The sequence below is a fragment of the Adiantum capillus-veneris genome, chromosome 26, assembly GCF_014529385.1.
Source record: "Adiantum capillus-veneris isolate H3 chromosome 26, ASM1452938v2, whole genome shotgun sequence".
Taxonomy (NCBI): domain Eukaryota; kingdom Viridiplantae; phylum Streptophyta; class Polypodiopsida; order Polypodiales; family Pteridaceae; genus Adiantum; species Adiantum capillus-veneris.
In genome coordinates this window covers 21761802-21784613 of record NC_140956.1, presented here as the reverse complement: position 1 = coordinate 21784613, position 22812 = coordinate 21761802, and positions in this window count along the sequence as shown.

Here is a 22812-nt window from a genome sequence, read left to right as displayed (position 1 = left end):
CAAGAATCGGGATGGAAATATAAGTTGTACTTCAATTTTTTGCATTTTGTATCCCTTTTGACAACTCATTTGTCCATGTTTCCTCAATCTCTAAATGAGTGCTCTCTAGTATGACCTAGTGTCATACGTGGTATTTGCAACCACGTGTTCATCAATTTGAGTGTCTTGTTCAATCATGGTTCACTTCCTTTTGTCACATTGTACTCTTGGCTCATCTTCAATTTGAGTTTGAGTTTCTATCTCGGTATTTGGTTGAGGTTCAGGTTCTATTTTAGTTTGAGGGTCTCTTTCATTGGCATCTCTAGCTCAACTTTTTGTCTTTTGGGGTCACTTTGTTGTGGGGTTTGGGATGGCATCATCAAGTTTTGTGTAGTTTTTGTAGGTTTCTACACATTTTCCACTATTCATCAACTTTTTCATATGGATATGTCATCCATCTTTTCTCTAGTGTCTCGTTGGTTTGAGCTTAGCCTCAAATGCTTCCAATATATCATCCAAGGGTTTGAAGAGTTTTTATACGAGCACTGATCTTTCGAATCTAATTGGAGAGAACTTGTTTCGCCTCACTATCAAATCTTCATTTTTCTTATTTTGTTTCAAATTGCTCTTGAGCTTGTGAGAGCTTCCTTTTTTTTATTTTGTTTCAATTTTTCTTGAGCTTATGAGAGATTTTCAACCATGGTTTCTTCTTTTTTCTCTTATGTAACCTTCATTTTCTCTCTCTTGGATTTCCAAGATTTGAATTGTGCTCTTATCAACTTGGCATTTGCTTTAGTGAGATTTACCTCTGTGGATTCCTTCCAACTATCGTCATCACTTTTGTCATTTGTGAGCTTGAGCTCTTACTACATTGATAGGAGTAATCCATTCCGAGTCCGATGTGTTACTGCTGGGTACGATTCCTATTTTTTTATTAGTTTCTTGCTTTATCAAGATTTTTGGGTCAGTATGTAACAATGTGTGTTTTATTGCACTCTAGAAAAAAGCCAAAGAACCTTAATATTTGTCCTTTGTGTGAGTACTTTTTGGCCCAATGATTGGCATAGCATGTGAAAGGTAATGGTGGATACCATAATGAACCATTCATAACATGTGAAAGGTAATGGTGGATAGCATGATGAACCCTTCATGTACAAAAATGAGCATAGTGATTGCATTATGTTTTGTTGTGAATACAAAAGGTAGCTTTATACAAGCTTGTACATTGCCTTCTGCATGCTTCTCAAAACACACACACAAGCTTCTTGTTGACACACACTTATTGCCTTTATCAATGGCATATGCACATGTTAAGCATGACTCTTATACTAGGAGGTATTCCCACGAGTGTGAGGTGCTACAATGCGTGCATCCCAACAACCCTCCCCTTGTGCGTATAGCTCTCACACAAGTTTCCTCCCCTCAAACACAAACAAGGATGAAAAAAAAAAAATTGCCTCCCCTTGACACATAGGGTGTAGGCACACAAATCCTCCCCTCACACAAAAGTAGGAATGCAAACACAAGCATGTCCTACTTATTAGGTAAAGGCGGTGTGCCTCATCGTGCTTTGCCCATGTCTGTCGGCCAGTGTCCGGCCGCCCACATTTATCTCCTTATTCTTTATACATACAAAGAATAAGTAGCTCTAACTCATTCTCACATTGTGCTCATACAGTGAAATTTGGGAGCTCGTATTCTCTCTCTCTCCCCTTCTCACTCTCTGCACACGCACCGCATTCATGCACTCACAATTGGTATCAAAGTTTTGGTGATGCGCGTGCGATGGCTTCCCAGCAAGACGAAAGCGACGGAGCTCGGCTATGGCGGCTTGAGCTCGACGGAGGTGGATACGGCTCGGTGGTGCCAGATCTCAGCTTAGGCATGTATATTCAGCTTGTGTAGAGCTTTTGTAGCAAGCCATTGCTGAATTTTGCAGAAAAAGAGCAGGAACAAGAAGTGTTGCAACTCGTTTTTGTTGTTTTTGGCTCCCGAAACAGCATTTTTTGCATATCTTCGTCACATGGAGTTGGATGAATATGATCCAGGAGTCTAGGTTGGGGTTTTGGCATATTCTAGATTTGATGGTTGATGTCCATTTCCAAAAAATTTACTCTAAATTATAGCAAGTGCAATAGCAGCAAGTTTATGCTGCTTTTTGGGTCAAAAACGGAGGTTTTTGGCATATCTCTCACACTCAGACTCGGGATACATGTGATCTAGGAGTCTACCCTCAGGTTTTGGCACGTTCTAGATGTGCTGGTCATATCAAAATTTTGAGCGCTGAATTTTTCAACAATCTCGTGATATCTAGGTTTTGCAGTTTGATTCCTACAGTGTAGAGAGTGATGTGGTTCGCATCTTTGGCTATGTATGGCACACTGTGGTGCTTTATTTTTTCATATGTAAGTGATGCTTTGGGATGTGACTTTCGGATCGTTACACATTCGGATGCAGTTTCATGCGCATTGTTTGATTGTGTGGGGCATTTCAGAGAGCTTTTTTAGCACGGTTATGTGCAGTTTTTTATGCTATGTATGCATTATACGAATACAGTTTGAGCTAGCCATAGCTCACAAGTAGTAGGTTTTATAGGTTTTTAGTGTTTTTTGGACAGTTACATGTCCATAGAGCTATTTGGTTAGGAGTGAGCCAGTTTGCCAGGCTTTTGGCATTGCATGTAGACCATTTGTGGATTTTTCTACTGAGACAATGTCTATTGTCATGTGTATTTGGTGATATTTTTTAAGTTTTTTGCTCAGTTTTCAGGAGAAACTCTATTGGATTTTTCCCAAGATTTCTCGCCATAGTTTATGCCTATTCGCAGTTTGCTCTCTAATGGTTTAGCAGTCGAGTTGACTCCCACTCTGGCAGTTATCTACAATTTCTTGGCTTGCGGTTTGCGTTGAGTTTTGACTCATTTCGCAAAGGAAATTGTGTTCATTTTTCCCCATCTTCTCGCCATAAATGTTTGCAGTGTTATGCAATCTTGTACAGTGGTCAATATATTCCCACTTTGACAATTATCTAGCGTTTACTCTCACTTTTGACAGGTTTTGTCAATTTGGACACGGTTTGGTGTTCTTGTACCCACTCTCGCAGGAGTGAGGATTTGTGTATGATTGTGTGGTTACAATACATGCTAGTCAGAGGTTTCACAAGTTTTTTGCATATTTTTGTAGGCAGTTTCTCTTGTGGGACGTGTTTTGAGCTAGTTTGCTCTCTACTTGAGTATATGGTTATGCACTTTACGCTCGGTTGAGCAGTTTGTTCCAGTTTATGCTTGTAGAGTTTGCAGATTCTGGAGTTGTTTTTTGCATGTGTGAGCATTAATTTTGATGCAATTGATCATGCTTTTGAGCATTGTGTAGTGGTCGAGTTACCTCCCACTTTGTTTGCCATAGTTTTGGCATGGATATGGAGATGCTTCATGTTAGAGGTGGTTCTCCCTCACGATCGTGACTGACATGTTGGCACTACGACCATGATGGGCATATTAGGCATCGTTGCTTCAGGCGTATGAGGCAGCGGAAGATGCAGATGCATGGTGCTACTATGAGGACAGATGCTAGAGAGTACGCATGTGACGGGCATGTCACTTTTGAGTCTAGCTTGCCTTCAGACTACTTTGTGTCTTGGGATAGCACATTGTCTACGCGTTTTCTACTAGATGAGCATGTAGTTTTTCACATGATGCCATGTCGTGATTTTTTTTGCTCTTTCTCTAGTGGGAGACTTGGTTGTATGCAGTTTGCTAACGGTTCAGCATATGACATAGAGGGTGCTAGAGATGTATGCATGTCTTTACCTAGCGGTGCATTGATTACACTATGAATGTATGTTATGTACCAGGACTCAGCCAAAGTTTCATTTCAGTGCGTCAGTTGTTGCAGAGTAGTGGACATTGTGTACTGCTTGGAGAGAGGTCATTTCAGATGCATAGGGGATCACTGGTGATAGCCAGAGGTGCTAGGAGTGGTATCGTATACCCTTTGCATATTTCTGACACACGATGCAGTGTAGTCTCTGTGTATTTGCAACCATGTTTGGAGTAAGAGACGAGGCATTTCTCTTTTGTAGATGTGTTGTATGGAGAGCACGTTGTGCATTTGTCTTGTGGTGATGTTCACACAGACAGTGGTATCTCTGGGGATGCACAGTTTTATCTATCATCAGTTGAGGGGACATCAGTTGAGCCAAAGACCAATGCATTGTTCTATGATGCATCTGATAAGTTTGAGGGCGACAATGTCCTTTAGACAACTATGTGTGATTGCAGTGGTGCTGATTTTTTGGTTTTGCAATCATTCTCAGCAGGATATACCTTTGCTAGACGATGTTGACATGGTGATGCATAGTCAGGTGGTTCTTGACGAGGATGCATATGGCAATGAGGTTGCTGACAGGGATAGGTTGGCACACATAGTGCATGTTTCATCGGCTTTTGGGTCTCTCATGTCTGACCTTTTGGTCTCGAGACCTGATCTTGCTTATGCAGTTGGTGCATTTACAGTGGGAGTTTTCAGTCGTGCAATGACTGACACTGGCATTGTGCATTCTGCAGCCATGCAGGTTGTCACTCGATACCTGCATCAGGAGTGTTATCGTAGCTCTAGCCCTAGTGGTATGCATGTTGCATCTGCACTAGAGCGGTTACATAGTGAGCCAGTGGGCATAGGTTGAGAGCAGTCTTCTCTCACCTCTTGTATATACTAGTTGTATGCTAGTCTTCTCGCCACTTATCGGCACACAGCCTTTAGTGAAAGAATGTTAGGTAAAGGCGGTGTGCCTCACCGTGCTTTGCCCATGTCTATCAACCAGTGTCTGGCCGCGCACATTTATCTCCTTATCTTTATACATACAAATAATAAGGAGCTCTCACTCATTCTCACATTGTGCTCATACATTGAGATTTGAGAGCAGTCTTCTCTCACCTCTTGTATATACTAGTTGTATGCTAGTCTTCTCGCCACTTATCGACACACAACCTTTAGTGAAAGAATGTTAGGTAAAGGCGGTGTGCCTCACCGTGCTTTGCCCATGTCTATCAACCAGTGTCTGGCTGCGCACATTTATCTCCTTATCTTTATATATACAAAGAATAAGGAGCTCTCACTCATTCTCACATTGTGCTCATACATTGAGATTTGAGAGCTCCACCCACATCCTCTGTATTCTCTTTCTCTCCCCCTTCTCGCCCTTCGCACACACACCGCATTCACGCACTCTCACTACTCACAAGGGAAAAGTACACAAATCCCCCGAACACAAGGGTAGATACACAAACTTCCCCTAACACACACAAACTAGGGTTGAGGAGCACACTCCTTCCTTACACAAACAGGGTGGCACAAAATTGAGGATACACATAGTTTCTCATGGAGTGTATTTTTGTTGGTTGATTTGGAGGTCATTCACCCCCACAAATACCACAATCATTCTCTTTGCCATGTAAGTTGCTCATTTTCGATGGTGTAACATTGTTGTTGTTGATGTTCATTGTTCCTTGATGTTGTTTTGATTTTGGTTGGCTACTCAAAAACTGTTGTGGCTTGAAATCTGGGTTTGATGCCTTTATGAGAGATGAAGCTTATACTTCAAACCTGTCAAAGGTGCACATGAAGGTAGTATAAGCATGCACATAGTTTATCCTTGAGGAAGATCTTACCATCGTAATGATAACAGTGCCTAATCCTCTCACAAATGGCATAATCATATGATTGTCACACAAAAGATAAGTACATATGTTTCTCTTAGTGCAAAAGTGTGAATACCTCTCTTAGGCTTGTGTGAAAAAGGGATTTTAGGTGAGTCGGAGCTAGATCACTTCGAGGTTAACAAATGCCTTCATTACAAAACTTTTGTAAAGGGCTCTTGATTGCACCTTAAAGGATATGTCCACAAAGTGTGAGAATAAGGCTTAAAGGCTTGGATATTTTTAGAGGCTTTGTGGGGTCGTATTGGTGGGAAGCAAGGCTTAGCCAAAAATAAAGTGCCCTTTAAAGGGTTGATCAGCTGGAGCTTGGAGTTTTCTTGGTGTTGATGAGGTAGCGAGTGGAGATGTAAGTGGGTAGCTGTGATCAAAAGTTGATGTAAGTGCTAATAGTGGCCCACATGGTGCTAACAAATCATTCGCTACAATTGACCTAAATTCTCATGGTCCTTTCACGACTACCATGCATGCATCTCTATCAGCTTGATGTATAGATTGATCACCAACATTCTTTCTAGTGCTTTGACCTATGTATTCACATTATCTGATATCACCTAAGGTTGGCCAAAATTAGTGCTAGTAAATAGAGTTGAAATATCACTAGATGGGGCTGGTAGGTGCTGCACAGTGGGATGCTTATACAAGGTGTGCTACACCTACAAGCATCATTGAAGCCTTGCAAAGAAGGCATTAGATGTGAGTGTGCAAGGGTGGCAATCTTGCTAAATGGAGATGATGCACTAAAGTTGAAATATCACTAGATGGGGCTGGTAGGTGCTGCACAGTGGGATGCTTATACAAGGTGTGCTTCATTTTCAAGCATCATTGAAGCCTTGCAAAGACGCATTGGATGTGAGTGTGCAAGGGCAACAATCTTGTTGAATGAGTTTGGGCCTATGGTGATGGTGTTTTGCAGTTCAATGTTGCTAGTTAGTTCCTTGAGGACAGAGCCTACAAGGTGGGGTAGGGCTTGATGTAAAGGGCCCTAGCCAGTTGGCGTGAATCCTAACAGTTCCCACTTCAAGGACAAGTGGCCTATGTATGTACAACATATACAACCATGAATCATTCAAGTGGCTTCTCCTTACACCCATCATCTCCATGCACTGTGAAAACCGCTCTGAGGATAGGCTCTTTGTGAGAATATCTGCAAGGTTGTCATCTGTATGACCCTTAACTAGCTAAATGTGCTTACTAGCCAATATGTCATGTATCACATAATAACAAAATTCTATGTGTTTCCATCTAGAGTGAAACACAGGGTTGTTCTCTAATAAAATTGCACTCTGATCATCATAAATCAACATTGCAGTTTGAATAACCATTTTTGCTTTCTCAGCATCAAACTTGGGAGAATCATTCTTGCTAAGTTTTTCATATGCCTGCATTGGGGTACTCAATGTAGCCTTCCCTATAGCATATTAAAACATTGCAAGACCTTGTGGATACACATTTCCTGAGAGATCTCTAGTATTCCATTTTTTCCATCCCTCTTGATATGCATACCAAGAAAGTGACTTGCATCTCCCTAATCCTTCATAGAAAATTGTGTGCTAAGTGACTTTTTCAAGATGGAAATTTTTTCTAGACTTTTTGACAATAAGCATATGATCAAAAAAAATTATTAAGATGATAAGTGAACCATCATTCAACTTTTGGGTATACAAGCAGTGATCTTCTTGGCTCCTTTCATATCCTTGGGACTGCATGTGCTTGTCAAACTTCATGTTCCAGTCTTCCTTGAGCTTTATTTTAGGCCATACAATGCCTTATGAAATCTACACACCAATTCTACCCTTGTAGACTTCTCAAGTTTGACTTCAAAACCCTTTGGTTGTTTCATTTAGGCATCTTCTTCTAGATTTTCGTCAAGGAAAGTCGTTTTCATGTTCATCTTGACAATTTACATCTCCTTGTGGATACTAATCCAAACACAAGATGCAATATAGTCATCTTGACCAATGGAGAAAAATTATAATCAAAATCCATGCTTTTCTTTTTCTTCAAACCCTTAGAAACTAATCTATCCTTGTACTTAGGCTTGGGATCTTTAGTTGTGTACTTCTTCTTGTACGCCCATTTTCAATACAAGGCTTGTTTGCCCTCTAGAGCTCTCTCAGTTCCTAGAATTGAGTTATACTCAAATTCATTACTTGCTCCCTCTTCATCCTATCGTCCATCTCAATAGACTCTTGATAATAGGTAGGCTCTCTGTAGTTGATGACCAATAGATAGTCTAATCTTGGTTGGAACCACTTAGGGGAATGAGATACATGTGTAGATATCCTCGCTGCTTAACACTAGACTCTGGTATGTCAGGAGAATCACTGGCTCTATCTAGAGCACTACTAGTGGTAGGTATATTGTTAGTAGACTAAGCTATTTGTGTAACTAGTGGTAGGTATATCGTCAGTAGACTAAGCTATTTCTGTAACTAAACTTGAGGCTATGTCCTTGAATCTTACTCTACATTATTCATCCTCTTTCATTGGTTGTCTGTGCATCTTGGATTCATTGAAGATCACTTGTGATCTATGAATAACTCTTTAATATTTTGGGTGCCAAAGACGATAAACCATCTCTCCATTTGCACCATAGCCAATGAAGATGTATTTGTGTGACTTGGGGTCCAGGTTCTTTCTAACCTCTTTAGGCACATGTGAGAATTCCACACACCAAACACATGTAAGTTGTCATAATTAGCCTTCTTTCCTATCCACATCTCCTACAAAGTCTTGTAGTCGAATAGTCTACTAGGTGACCTATTGATTATATGCATCGCTATCATAACAATCTCTCCACAAAAATCGAGGTAAATTTGTCATAGATAGAAAGGAAGTAACCCTCTCCTAAATAGTCCTATTCATGCACTCGGCAACTCCATTCTAAATAGGTGTGTACAACATAGTAAACTATCACCAAATTTCTCTTTTTCTTTAGAATTTCTTGAGCTCAGTGGAGACGTAGTCTCCTCCATTGTCAATGAAAAGTCTTCAACTTCTTGCATGATTGGTTCTTAACCATTGCAAGGAATTTGTGAAACATAGCAAAAACGTTATCTTTCCTCTTCAAGAGGTAAACCCGCACCTTTCAAGTAGAGTTACATATGAAAGATAGGACATATAATGCCCCTAGAGACTTATTTGGCATAAGCCCAGATAGATCACTATGAACCAAGTCTGGAAGATTCCCTAACTCTTTGTTCAATGGAAAAGTGGTAAGATTAGTCTATTTCCAATATATGAAATGCTCCCTTTGACTCGTATGACCAAGCCGGCTATGCCACAACTTAGTAGAATGCAGGTTTAGCTATATAGATAGAGTTCTCTTTCATAGAAGAGACATGCAAGGAGTATAACGAGCCAAACTTTTGGAATTTGATCATGACCAAGTTACCTTTTTTTATTATCCAAGAATCATTGCCAAATACTATAGTGTATCCAACCAAGCTCTTAGTTAGCTTTGGCACATATCTAATACCTCACAGCATGAAGTCAGTACTACCATTGCACATATGCAACTTCACATCTCCAATACCACATATCTCAAGCTAATGAGAATCACCTAGCTTAACTGAACCATGTGTAGAAACATAACTGGAGAACCACTCCTTGTGAGGAGTAACATGAAAATTGACACTTGAGTCAATAATCCAATTCTATGTATAGCATTTATCAAGGTCTAAAAAGGCCTCTGGACTCAAATCAGAAGTGAAAAATAGTACATTTGATGGCTATGTCATGTCAAGAATAGCATCAAAATGTGGAAACTCAATGACATTGAGCTCCTCTATCTTCACACTACTCTTAGGAGGCGTAGAACTTACAACAATGGCTTTACCCTTCTCTCTTTGCAACAAATGGAAATCCTTTTTCATGTGTCCTTTCTTGTGAAAATAGTAGCATTCAATATTCATTGAGTCACGTCCATAGCTCTCGCTATGGATATTTTTGCAATCTTGAGAACAACCATGACTGTAACTACGACCTCTTTGTCTTTAATTGTTCCTTTGGCTACTTCCACTTGCTACTATAAATGCATCATCATGCCCACTAGTTTCAAGAGACTGACATCCAATCTCTTCCGTGAGTAGCACACTGGTAACATCACTGGAACAAGCTTTATGAAGACAAATACATCAAAAATCATAAAGAAATCTATGAAGATTAAGCACAACAAGCTTTATGAAGACAAATACATCAACAATCATGAATAAATCTATGAAGATTAACCACAACAACAATTATGAAGATTAACCACAACAACAATTATGAAGATTATGACCACAACCCAAAGGGCATTATCAATGACATGATACATGAGAAGAGGAGACACTTCCCTCTTCCCATGAATTTGTTTCAATATGAAATTTTGTATAAGCCTTAGGATCTCATGAGACCCTACATGTTGTATTCAAGTGAACCATGGTTGAAAAATCCACCAAGAGAAGACCTACTCTACCTCTACCTGCATAGACCCTAACAATACCTGTTGTGTCTCACTAGAGCACTATCGCTCTACCTTTGTCTCTATAGAGTCTATGGCACGTCTTGCATAGCTAAGTTCTCTGTCTTGTGAGCATGGTGGAGCTCACCCATGAATGAGAGATGGTCCCTCTCTTGCTCAAAGCATGCCAACAACAAAATTGAGACCATGCCGTCTCGAACCTCAGACACATGCATAGGATATAGCAAGCCACAATGGGCTCGTCTAGAAATCACTATGAACCACAATGCATCTGAAAGACTTCTCTCTAAGCAGTGTCTAACACCCACAAATTGCTAAATGTCTCAGTGAGATCAAGTTATGTCTCAGCTGAGGAACGTAGCACACATGTCATAGTATATATGATGCACCAGTTGGAAATGACAAGAAAACATCTCCTCCACCTGCAATGTCAAACGCCTTACCATATCGACCAAGTGTAGACAACCAAAGCTCCCACTAGAGAATGTGTTAAACCACTCACAATGTGGTGTGACGTGGAAAATTGCATCTTGATCTCGTAACCAACGGGGAGAAGTGTCACCTCTCAAAGACATGTAACCAGGAGGAACGCTAAAGGCAAATGTTCCATCACCGTCACTGGCATATGAAACCACTGCTCTAGCATGTGTCAAAACCTCATCTGCATCTCGCATACATCTCTATTTCTATCTAAGAGTATAACTACAGATATGCATGAAACATGGCGAGATTCTGGGAAAAATTTGATAGAGTTTTCATTGAAAACTAAGTGAAAACTAAAAAAATATCACCAATACTTCATAAAGCATAGACAGACACTCAGTGTCTCAGTAAACAGATCCACAAATGGGATACATACACTGCCAAAACCTTTGCAAACTGGCTCACTCCTGAACGAGTTGCTCTATAGACCTGTACATGTCCCAAAATGCTGCAAACTTGTGGACCTACTACCTGTGAGCTATAGCTAGCTCAAGTTGTATCTGCATATGCATACATGGCATAAGCTGCACAATATTGTGCTAAATCCACTCTCTGAAATGCCCCACATAGTCTGCACTTCAAGAAAGTGCAATGTGTGAGCAAAACATCAAAAATCTGACGCACTATCTCATCGGTCAAAAAACACGTCGATCGAAAAACAAACACAAAGCATGACCAACTGCCTGTGGTCAAAATTGCCATCTGAGAGCCGTGCTCACGTGAAAAACTACTATGAATGGGCTGTTGGAGCTACTATACGCTCATATGTGCCAGCGAGGTTGGAAACTCGGGAACCATAAAAGGTGAAATGCTAGATCAAGGCTGAGATGCCGGGGGATGTCTGTCGGAGCATATCCTCTTTAGAATGGGGTGTGGAAAGGACTCTAGCTCAATAGGTCTAGAGGCCTAAAGTGAAGAAGGCTCCAGATAAGCGAAAGCCTAAGCCAAAAAGGTGAAGCTAGATCAAGATTTAAAATTTTGCATATGAAAAAATCAAGGAATAATAGGAGTATGTAGAATGTGGGAACCAATTCCTAGAGACCCCTTGCATGGGTGGTTTACCTGGACGAGTTACCTAGCAGAGTTACTGTCAATTACCTGATATTGTGAAATTGTGCGACAAGTGAAACTCCAATGTGGACACCTATAAATAGGACCCACTAATCCGATTTGGGGGGATCATTCAATTTTTAGTCTTGAGACTCTTGACTTGAAGCTTTTCATTTTGTAGAGCTTAGGAGCACTTAGTTTTGAGCCTCATAATAGTTGTACTTTTATACCAATCTTTCTAGAACCCTTGTATTTGAATGTTATTTTGAATTTGAATACACAATTTTAGTTGTCTCATTCCGTGTCTATAATCTGAAGTCTTTTGGTTAGATTCTCTTTCTTTATTCATATGATCTGATGTCAAGTCAATTGGAGTCTGTATCAATCATCTGGTCATCTGAGAGTTTGAACTCATTCAGCTCTAGAATAGTTGTCAAAGAGATCCAACTCATTCCAAGGGTGCCAGCTTTTAAATCCATGTCATATGCTTTTATAGATACGCCTTCTTTTTTAAGAACCCTTAAAAAATCTTTCTTGTAGAGCATATTGTTTTTTATGCATTTCTATGTATGCATATAGGATGTCCCATCATTGGGCGTCTGCATTAGACACTTTTTTTGCTTCCATCCATGCACCTTGAGTGGACTACAACATGTGAACAAACTTTTCGTATTTCCACCATTATACATGGTGATATTTTATTCATACATACACCAGCAAATAATAACTTCTGTACTTCGTTAATACTTCCCATGCTAATATACTAGTGCAATAATGTGTGCGTCCCAAAAGCACTTTTTCTCCAATGGATTTTTTCCCTTTGGTTACCCATATATTAGACCCTAATCTAGATCCTTCACTCTCTACTTCTCTTGTCCATGCCTCAAATAAAGAATGAGCAAAGCTAGTCATTATACTCCTACAACGGACAATGGCACAACATTGACTCACATATCAGAGGTGAAATTTGGATCTTCAAGATCCTACATCAAAAGGAGCCTCACCAAACAATGTATCAATCAATGAAGACAACAAAGCCCATCAACAACCTTCCAACCTCCACAAACACTTCTCAATAGTACTTGTGGATGGGTACTAAAATTGAAATGTTAAGAGAGAAATGTTAACTAACATGATATCAATTAACATTTTTTTGCTAAAGACCCAAGCTTAGTAGCTACACATCAAGGATGGATCCAAAGAAGCAAAAAGGATTGGATGTACACATTTTTCCAATATGGATTTGTACTGTAAAGCTTTCATTAATTTTCGGACATTCTAATAATTATGATGTGATATCAGCTCAATAAGAGTTCCAAGTTTGTAAATATGATGTCAGTTAGTCTGTTAAGTAGTAGCTAATAAAGTAAGTGTGGAGCCCTAAAGGCTTAGAGCACCCAGACATTGCAAATTTTTAACCCTTAGAGTATAAGGCAGTGTGAAAATGAAATTAGGGTTCTTAGCTTCATTTGTTGAGAGCACAACTTAGTGAGTGGTGTATGGATATCGAGTCGTTGAGCTTCTTCATGCTCATATGACTTGATTAACACTAAATTTCAAGGCTAATTACTCTCTAATGTTATGTAATTGCTCTCTTTTCTTGATCTACTAATCGGCTTTGATGCCTTGATTAGCTACATTTCAACTAATACAAGTGTGTGCATGTGATTAGTGTATGACATGATAGGAGTAGCATAGTTGTGCATCATTCAAATAATTAGCATGTTTGATTGAGTTGATTTAGGTAAAGAGAAGTGGAATTGAAATTAAAATTATCATGCTTCACGGTTGTATATATTGACTTTAGTCTCCAAGTACATCCACTTTGACCTAGATTGTTGGGTAAAGGCCCTCTGTCCATCGCCCATATGACCCTAACTCATTAACCCTTTGTATACTAACCCTTCATCGACTTTATACAAAAGACAAATAAAAATGTACATACAAATATGCTGCTAAGCTGTGTGTTTTTCCCAATTGAATCTCTCCTCTTCTCTTCTCCTTCCCCCTTCATGCGTTCACTTGCGCACAAGGATTCCTTCCCACATCATGCATACGTAAAGAGAAGGAAATTGAATCATTGGCTAAATGAAAAGGGGGTGGACTGAACTGGTTACTACCAAATAACTAAGAAATAGAAGAATGAAACCTGGACTCAAAAAAAGCAGGTCCTAAGATGGTAAACATCGACAAGCATCTAAAACTAAAAATTAAGGAAAAGGCTAGGTAGTTGTTTCAAAAGTCTCGAGATGTGTTTGCCTCGGAGCATATAGATCTGAAGGGTGTCAATCTTGATGTATGCCAACATCGAATACCAATAAGACCATATGCATGACCAGTATAGCTTTGGTGGTACATAATGCATCTAGACTATGCCAAGAAGGTTAACGAAGAAATCCACAATTTACCGAAGGCGTGATTCATCATTAAGGTGGAAAGTAGCAATTGGTTGTTTCCTTAAGTGATAGTTTGAAAAAAGAATGGGAAACTAAGGGTCTCTGTGGACTATAAAAAGCTACATGCTCGTACAACAAAGATCCGGTCTCTTTGCCATTCACACATATGATGTTAGATGGGATAGCAGGCCATGAGATGTACAACTTCACGAATAGGTATAATGGAAACCAAAAGAAAATACACAAGAAGATCAAAGCAAAACAATGTTAGCCCCTAAGTGGGGAGCTTTCATATTTTTAGTAATGCCATTAGGTTTATGTAATGCTCCAGTAACCTTTCACAGATGTATGATAGAAATCTTCAATGAGTTTTTGCACAAAAAAATTTGGTTTTTTTTAGTAATGCCATTAGGTTTATGTAATGCTCCAGTAACCTTTCACAGATGTATGATAGAAATCTTCAATGAGTTTTTGCACAAAAAAATTTGGCAACTTTTGTGGACAATTTTGATATGGTATTTGAGAGATACAAAGAGAAAATGATCTATCTAAATTCATTTAAATGAACTCTTAAGGTCTGAAAGGGATAGCTATTGGGACATATTGTGTCCAAAATGGTATAGAAATGGCTGAGTACAAAATCCGAGGTGTCTAGCAAGCCAGATCACCAACAAATGTGTCTAAATTAAGTTCATTCTTGGGGTACATCAACTTTTATAGAAGGTTTATTCACATAATTGTGAAAAAGGCCATTGCACTATATAAATTAACCAAGAAGCAAGTTAAACTTGTATGGACCCCAAAATGTGAGAAAAGATTCTAGTCTCTCAAGGAGTATGAAGTTGATTCTTCACCAGCTAGATTGGGATGTTATTTTTCACGTTCATGTAGATGCTTCGGGTATAGTGATGGGAGCTATCATGGCACAACCTAATGGGAAAACGAACTACCTAGTAGACTTTGCTAGTTGAAGATTCAGCCAGTCGAGCACGGCTAGATCTTTGTACAAATTGGGTATTGATGGGGTCTTGAGGAGATATGTACCCATGCAAGGAAGGAGGCTAGTAATCTTTGAAGCTCACCGTGACAATTTAGGGGGACACTTCTGTATTGATATAAGAAGATCTTGCAAGCGAGGTTATGGTGGTAGACCATGATGTCATATGTTAGAGCCTTTTGCAAACATGTGACATTTGCTAGAGAATGGGCAACCCTAATGCATCAGAAATAACACCTCTGAACACAATAAAGTCATAAGGAATATTCATGAAATGGGGTCTGTATTTCATGGGACCATTCAAGAAGGTCACACCCAAAAAGAACAAGTATGTAGTTGTGGCTACATGTTATGTAAGTAGATGGGTGAAAGCTAAGGTATTTCCCAACAACATAGCCAAGTCAACATCTTGGTTTTTATACGAACACATTGTATGCCAAAATGGTCGTCCGATTGAGATTGTCTTAGAGCAAAAGACCCATGTAATTAATGAAACTATTCTAATTCCGCCGACTGAAATCTTCTCGATCAAGCATAGGAAGTCTACACCGTACTATCCCAGATGCAATGGACAAGCTGAAAATAGCAACAAGACTATTAATACCATTTTGACTAAGATAGTTCTAAAGGAACCTCACACTTGGGATGACAAGCTTCAAATGGCACTTTGAGTGTACAAAACAACCTATAAGATTACAAGTGGTATGACACCATTCAAAATGATGTACGGAACTGAAGGAGTGCTACCCATGCAATTGGTGGTCCTTGGTCTCGGATTGGCTATAGAGCATGATATGGCTTACACTCAATATTGAAGAAAGGATTGGATGAAATAGTCAAGCTGGATGAAATCATACAAAAAGAAATGCTTGAAATAAGGAGTGCAACAACGAAGGAAACACTGGTATGATAGTAAACTAAAAGCAAGGGACTTCAGAAAAGGTGACCTAGTTTTGTTATATCAGTCAAAGTAAGGCCCTAAAAACCCCAATTTGAAGATAGCATGGTCAGGACCATATAAAGTAGCCTGGGTTTTCTCTAATGGCACAGCTAGATCAAAGGACTTCTTTGGCTTGATGCTATTATTATGGCGCAAAGATTAAGTTGTACTATTCCAGACTAGCATAACCTCCAACACCAAATCCTCAAGGGACTAGCACATTTGATTTTGAAAGCCCTCCACTCAATATGTTTTTTATCAAACTAGAAGGGGTCAGAGTAGCTAATGAAATTGAGGGTTGTCAGACTCGAATCTTAGTTACTAGATAACCGAAAGAGATCTGAATTCCATAACGGTCATTGATGGTGCACTAATGCTAGTCCTGTAATAATAATTGGACACTCAAGTGTTCTGAGACACTAAAGTGTCTTGTTTTCGTACCAAATTTTGGCAATTTATTTGTCAAGCTAGAGAGAAGTTTTTTACACCTTGCTACTACCATAGGTTGGTTATGAGGGAAAGAAAACATTGGATTTTTCTCCATGTCAGAATACAAGCCCTATGAAGAGAATTGTGGTAAGCTCGAAGTTGTAAATTTTAGTAAAATTTTAAGTTGTTTTGCCCAAAAAATTGTAAAATTCTTATATCTTTTTGTAGAGATGACCTTTTTTATGTTTGTAAAAGCCAAGTGTTAGCACTTAGTGTTACACAACAATGGAATGACCTTCAACAAATAGTTGCCATGTCACTTGCCATTTATAGATATAATTTCATACTTGAGCACGTGCTGACTAAGAGCACAATTTTGGCCTTTCAAAGGTCCTCTCGTGGAATTGGGGTTATTCTGGTGTAGTTTGACTTGCAAATGACTTTATATGTTGAAACCAAGAAACTACGTGTTTTTTTAACTCCCTACTTCAGTTAAATCTTGTTGCTTGAACCTTATTTTAAATTTTTTATTGTGCAAAAACACTTGAAATCTTGAGTCCTCCACGATAACATTGAAACCAAGGTTTAGGTGCCCCAATTGTGTTGATACCATGTATTTGACACATTTAGTTTATCTATGTGGAAAGTGAGAAGATATTTGAGGTCTTGAATTCTTATGTCTCAAGAATTAAACCATCAATTTTTTTGCATGTGCAATTTTGAATATTTGAAATGATTCAATCATTGTTGCTTACCAAAGCAATTCTACTTGCTACCTTGAGTCCTCAATAGAGAAGGTAAGCAATGTATCACTTTCTAAAACTCACAAATACATCAAAAAACATATTGTTGTTTGTATACAATGATATGCTTGAAATGGCCATATCAAACACGTAGAAGTTTCCATTATTTTATATACTCTCAAGTTAAAAAAATTGCGCATAAAACTTGCAATTATCTATAGCACAATTGTGGATAAGTTGCATACAATTTTCTACAAGGCCGCTTCATTTTTTCTCGAGTTGATAAAGTCATTTTCTGCAAAGAATCAATCACATTCTTACGAGGGTCCACTTGATGAGTATATTTATTGATCATGATAGCTTCTAAAATGCAAGGTTATTTTTTCAAAAGACCCTCTAGCTAACAAATTTAAGCATACCAAGAGGGTTTTCTTAAATACACCCTCTGATGCAAGTAGCTTTTAATCTACATCTGTAAAAAAGGACACTTAAGTGTCATGTTTTGGTACCAAACTAGTGTTAAAACACGTATCATTTTGTGTATCTTGTCGATAATGATTATAACGCAAGACCAATGCATGCATGCCATGTAAATAACGGATCCTATATCTTGAGGCGCGCAAAGAGTGGAGCATTTATGGTTCAAATAAAAAGAACTATGAGGAGGGTGCGTGATCCCGCGAGCCTTATTTGCAGAGCCTCTTACTTCAATGTCTTCAACACCTTCCTTCACTCACTTCATTAAATGAGCTCTCCTTCTCTACACAACCACTTTTGCAAAGCTCAGAGATGGGGAAGCGTAGGGCAGTCTCTACACAAGCTATGCAGATGGTCTTCGATGAGCAAACTCAAGCCATAGCAAACCTTAAGCAAGGGTTAGCACAAGGGAAAGCTCAACTCACGGTCTTCTATCAACCTATTGGCAAGTATGTCTTTCAGGATAGAGAAAGGGAATTGTTGCAGAATTGGGGAATGATGGTTTTTCTCGAAACTTTCAAATTACCTATTGATTCCCACATCATTAAACAAGTAGTGGATACCTTTGATGTTGAGACAAAAGCAGTCATAGTTTATGGTTGGAACCTCCATATTATTACCATTGCTATCTCGCATATCTTTAGACGGTCATTTGACCAGAAGGCGCAAACATGCAATTCTGATACAATTAGCAGTTTTCAAATAAAATCACCAAACCAGAAAGAAGAGAAAGTTGGGAGGGCAAGGCATTCCTGTATTTGCACTAGAACACAGAGAAGCCTTCGAATCTATTGTCACCAGTCTCAAAAATCATATGACTGATGTCTCAGAAAAACTTTTTAGCATGCTTCTAACAACGGCTGTAAATAGTAAAACACCTATCAACCTCATCTCAATTCTGTTTAGCAGTGTGGTAACCAAGACAACAAAGGTCAAGACACAAAACGTAGTTAAAGCCTGGTATGTGGGGCAATATATGTACTAGGCAACTAGCATACCAAAGCATATCAATGTTAAAAATGTACTACTAAAGTTGAGTGGGGCCGAAGTCTCGAAGGACTAGACGAAGAGTCTTTAAACCCAGACAGAGAAGATAGCATTGGTCAAACAAGGAACAAAAAGGAACCTGAAAAAAGCGTCGTATGACCATCTGAACCAGTAACCGAAAAGCAAAAATTGACCAAAGAATTATGGGACCGCCTTAGTGCTAGGACAAAAAAACCAGCAATGAGCCCTGTTGAAAAGAAACCAAAATCGATAACTATGGAGGTAATAGCCACTTCACCTACCACAGCCATTGTATTATTGGGTACCATGCCATAAATAATTAGAGCTCCAAAAGAGCCTATAACAAACTGGCACATCTGAACAAGCTACCACCATCACTACTACCATAATATAGAGACCAGTTGATAGGCTACAAGCTTTACAGAAAAACGGATTGGTTTTGGCCATTGATTCATAAAACATTCGCAATGCCTTACAAATTTCATGTGCTTAGATACTAAACGGAAAGAACGTATGTTGATACCATCATTGATGGTTGTGTTGCCACCATCGAGACTGATTGGAACACAATCATCAATGATTTTGGTCATCCTAGCTTCCATCAAATATGTTGATGTAACTAAGATAGAACAAGAATTGGAAAGAAAAATTGTCAAATCAAAAATTCAAAGAAAGGAGATACCCCAGCTTAAAGAATATCTCATTGAAGAAGAATGTCAGAGTGAGCAGGATGCAAAAACCATCAAAGAGCTCCAATAGCAAGCAGAGAAACTCAAGGTCGAAAATTCTAGATTAAATGTTGAAACATGGAGACTTGTAAGGGTATGGCTGCACAAAAGGTCTTATTGGATCAAAAGACTGCAACTCTAAGCAATTTAAAGGAGGTCCATGGTATACTTCAATAGTCAATTCTTGACAAGTGCATCTATCAGTCATTAGTGGATATATCTGACTCGGATGGACATTTAACCCTAAATCTGAAAAATCTGCAGAAACTGGTTACCACTATAAAAGATGATCTGAAAGACAATGCTCCACATATACCAATGCAGTAGCAAATCAAGCGCTCATTGAGCATTTGACTACAAATGTAGAAGATGATGAGGAAGCCGATAAAGAAAAAGAACAAGATGTGGAAGATGGGGGCCGATCATAGAAGAAGGACGATGATGGCAATGGTGACTCCTCTAAAACTCCTAGATCTTTTGAAGGGAAAAATCAAGTTGATCAGACCTCGGGGAGTTCTCAAGGTCCATCGGACTAGATAGCTAACAAACTAGCTGATCATACCAAACGAGGTCAAGAACATGCACCTCCAAAGCAACACAACCTGGCACCCAATAGTTGAGGATGTTTACAAGTAAAGGTCCATCGGACTAGATAGCTAACAAACTAGTTGATCATACCAAACGAGGTCAGGAACATGCACCTCCAAAGCAACACAACCTGGCACCCAATAGTTGAGGAACATGCACCTCCAAAGCAACACAACCTAGCACCCAATAGTTGAGGATGTTTACAAGTAAAGGCAAGAAAAAGGTGTGTTGGTAGAGCCAGACTCAAACTATAGCTTTGAATTCTCTAACCAATGTCTAAGCTTGAGCAAGCACTTGCGCCAAGAAAAAGCACTTGAGATCTGAACCTTCTACATGAAGATGTTGTATATTCAGACCTGAGCAATACCAAATTCTTTATGTCGGGGCTAAAAGAATGATCAAGCAGTGGAAAATCATGCACTACCATGAGCAAAAAACCTACAGTCTGCAACACGTTCGAATGTCATTCAGATGCTGAGAGTTTGTGTTGACACAAGATAACTTACTACTGAATCCTCAAACCAAGAAAATCAATAAACTGACCATCCAGAGCATGAGAATTCAGTTGGAAGTGCTATTGGGAAACAAACCAGTACACAAATGTATGCAAGACATAAGAATTAAGATCAAGGAACTATTCAGATAGGTAGATGACTGCTAAATCGTAGGGTCAAAACCCTATTAGAAAACAACGCATCCAGCAATTGAGGCCCAAGGATTCATATGACTTTTATTTTGTGAGGGTTTTGAAGAAGATGATGCAACAAGAGAATTGGATCGTCCTCAACCACATTGAGGTAGTACTAGACTCATCAGTAGTGATGTGTATGTGATCCCCGTGAAGGATGAGGAGCTACCAAGATTCTATTGTGCCCTAAACCCTAGTTATAATGAATTGACGAATTAAATGAGATATATCAGAATAGTAGATCAGGTCCGAGAATGGTATGAGCAGAGCAAAGCACTATGGGTGGCTTGTAAATTTACGCTCAATGAAACTAGATAGAAAAGCATAGTATCTTAATTGAAAGATGATTTGGTCAATTTTAGGGGTATGATAAATCAATGGCAAGGCCAAATTAGTATGATGATCAAGTATACAAATGAATTGTTGCAGTTGGCAATGCAAGCCTCCAAGGTTCTGGGTTGGTCTATCTCCTATCAAGTAGTCTTGAGTAGAGATATATTGTACCCATAAGCCTTTTTGAACTCATGCACGTCTTTGTAATCTAGTACTTAGTGCCAATTCATTTGTATTCTAACTCAACAAGCTGAATATATCAATTGCAATTGTTTTGTTGTCCAACATCTAATTTTATTCTTTTGATTCAATCCAAGTTTTTTAATTGTTCATCTGAAGTTTGATTTTGTTCATCATATCTGATCTGGTTTAATCTGCATCTGACTCTAAAGTTCTAACTTGAAATGGCTATCCACTGACGAACTCTAACATCATTCCACATATCACCGCAACTCTAACATGCTCTATCACAAGGAATGAAAAGCCACTGGATATACTCGACCAACCTCACCTACCTCTCTTATGTCTCCTCAATGTCTCACTATATATGGAAATGGGCTCAATACCCCTCTTACATCATGAGCAAGGTTCAAGGACTTTCGTCGAGAGTGCATGGAATTACAGTATTGCTCTCTCTCTCTCTCTCTCTCTCTCTCTCGACATGGTACTAACAAGTATCCAGAAACATTCCGGCCCATTCTATGGTAATGGGCAACCCATGTCCGTTCCAAATTCCTCTCACCAAATATAACATCTATTTTAGTCTCCAAATTCCTCACCAGATATAATATCTATAGCAAAGATGAGCTCTATCTGGATTCTAAGGGTCTTATAACGCTATGCTCTATGCTACATGCATGTGTTCCAAGTAGAGGGTCTTTTTTCCCCAGTTCAGGCACTTTTGTGGCTCAGGAAGAGGACAGCCTATGCAATGCAAAAGATCTTTGCCGCTCTGCCTCTATCCCTCTGTCTTGCTCAATCGTAAGCCTCGCCTATTCTCTTGTGTGTTTGTCTCATTAAAGACTGCCATTAATTCTCTCTCTCTCTCTCTCTCTCTCTCTCTCTCTCACACACACACACACACACACACACACACTCACAAATGTGACCCAATTTAAGTCATTAATATAATTTTACAGTGTAAGATTTTGTTTGGACAATTTCACAATGAGTGCGTGTGGATACTTAAGGAATTTGACAATAATCTCTCTCCCCACTCTTGCTCATTCGGCTATTCTCCAATGACGGACTCACTTCTACCTACTACAAGTTATTTGCAAATGGCTGTTCATGGCTTCTCGACTAAGACCCCTACTGCAATGCAAGAACGCAAGCATCTTATTACAAGGTAGATTAGAGGTACACATATTATAGAAAGAGTTACACCCAAGTCTTTCACCACAAGCTCTACATAAAAAATCCTGTAGAGAGCTTCTAGGAATGTTTGAAAATGTCGAGAGTCAATGAGCTGTAGATTGCCCTGACAATTACAACAGTGTCCATATGCACAAGAAAAATTGACAACCTACATAGCCAGTTCCTTCACATTCCATTACTACAACCCCCCAAACCTTCCCTTGCAGGTTTGCCAAGGATCAGAATGCAATTTATAGCTTCATATTTAAAATTTGAACATGGTTCCCTTACTTTATTGAAGAGAAACCATGAGACCCCAAAACTATACTTAAATGTAAAAGGCAAATAACATTTTGGAAGGTAGACAACAGGGGCATGTAAGAGCAAATCAATCTCTCTCTCTCTCTCTTGGGATAATTTCCTACGACGTTAAAATT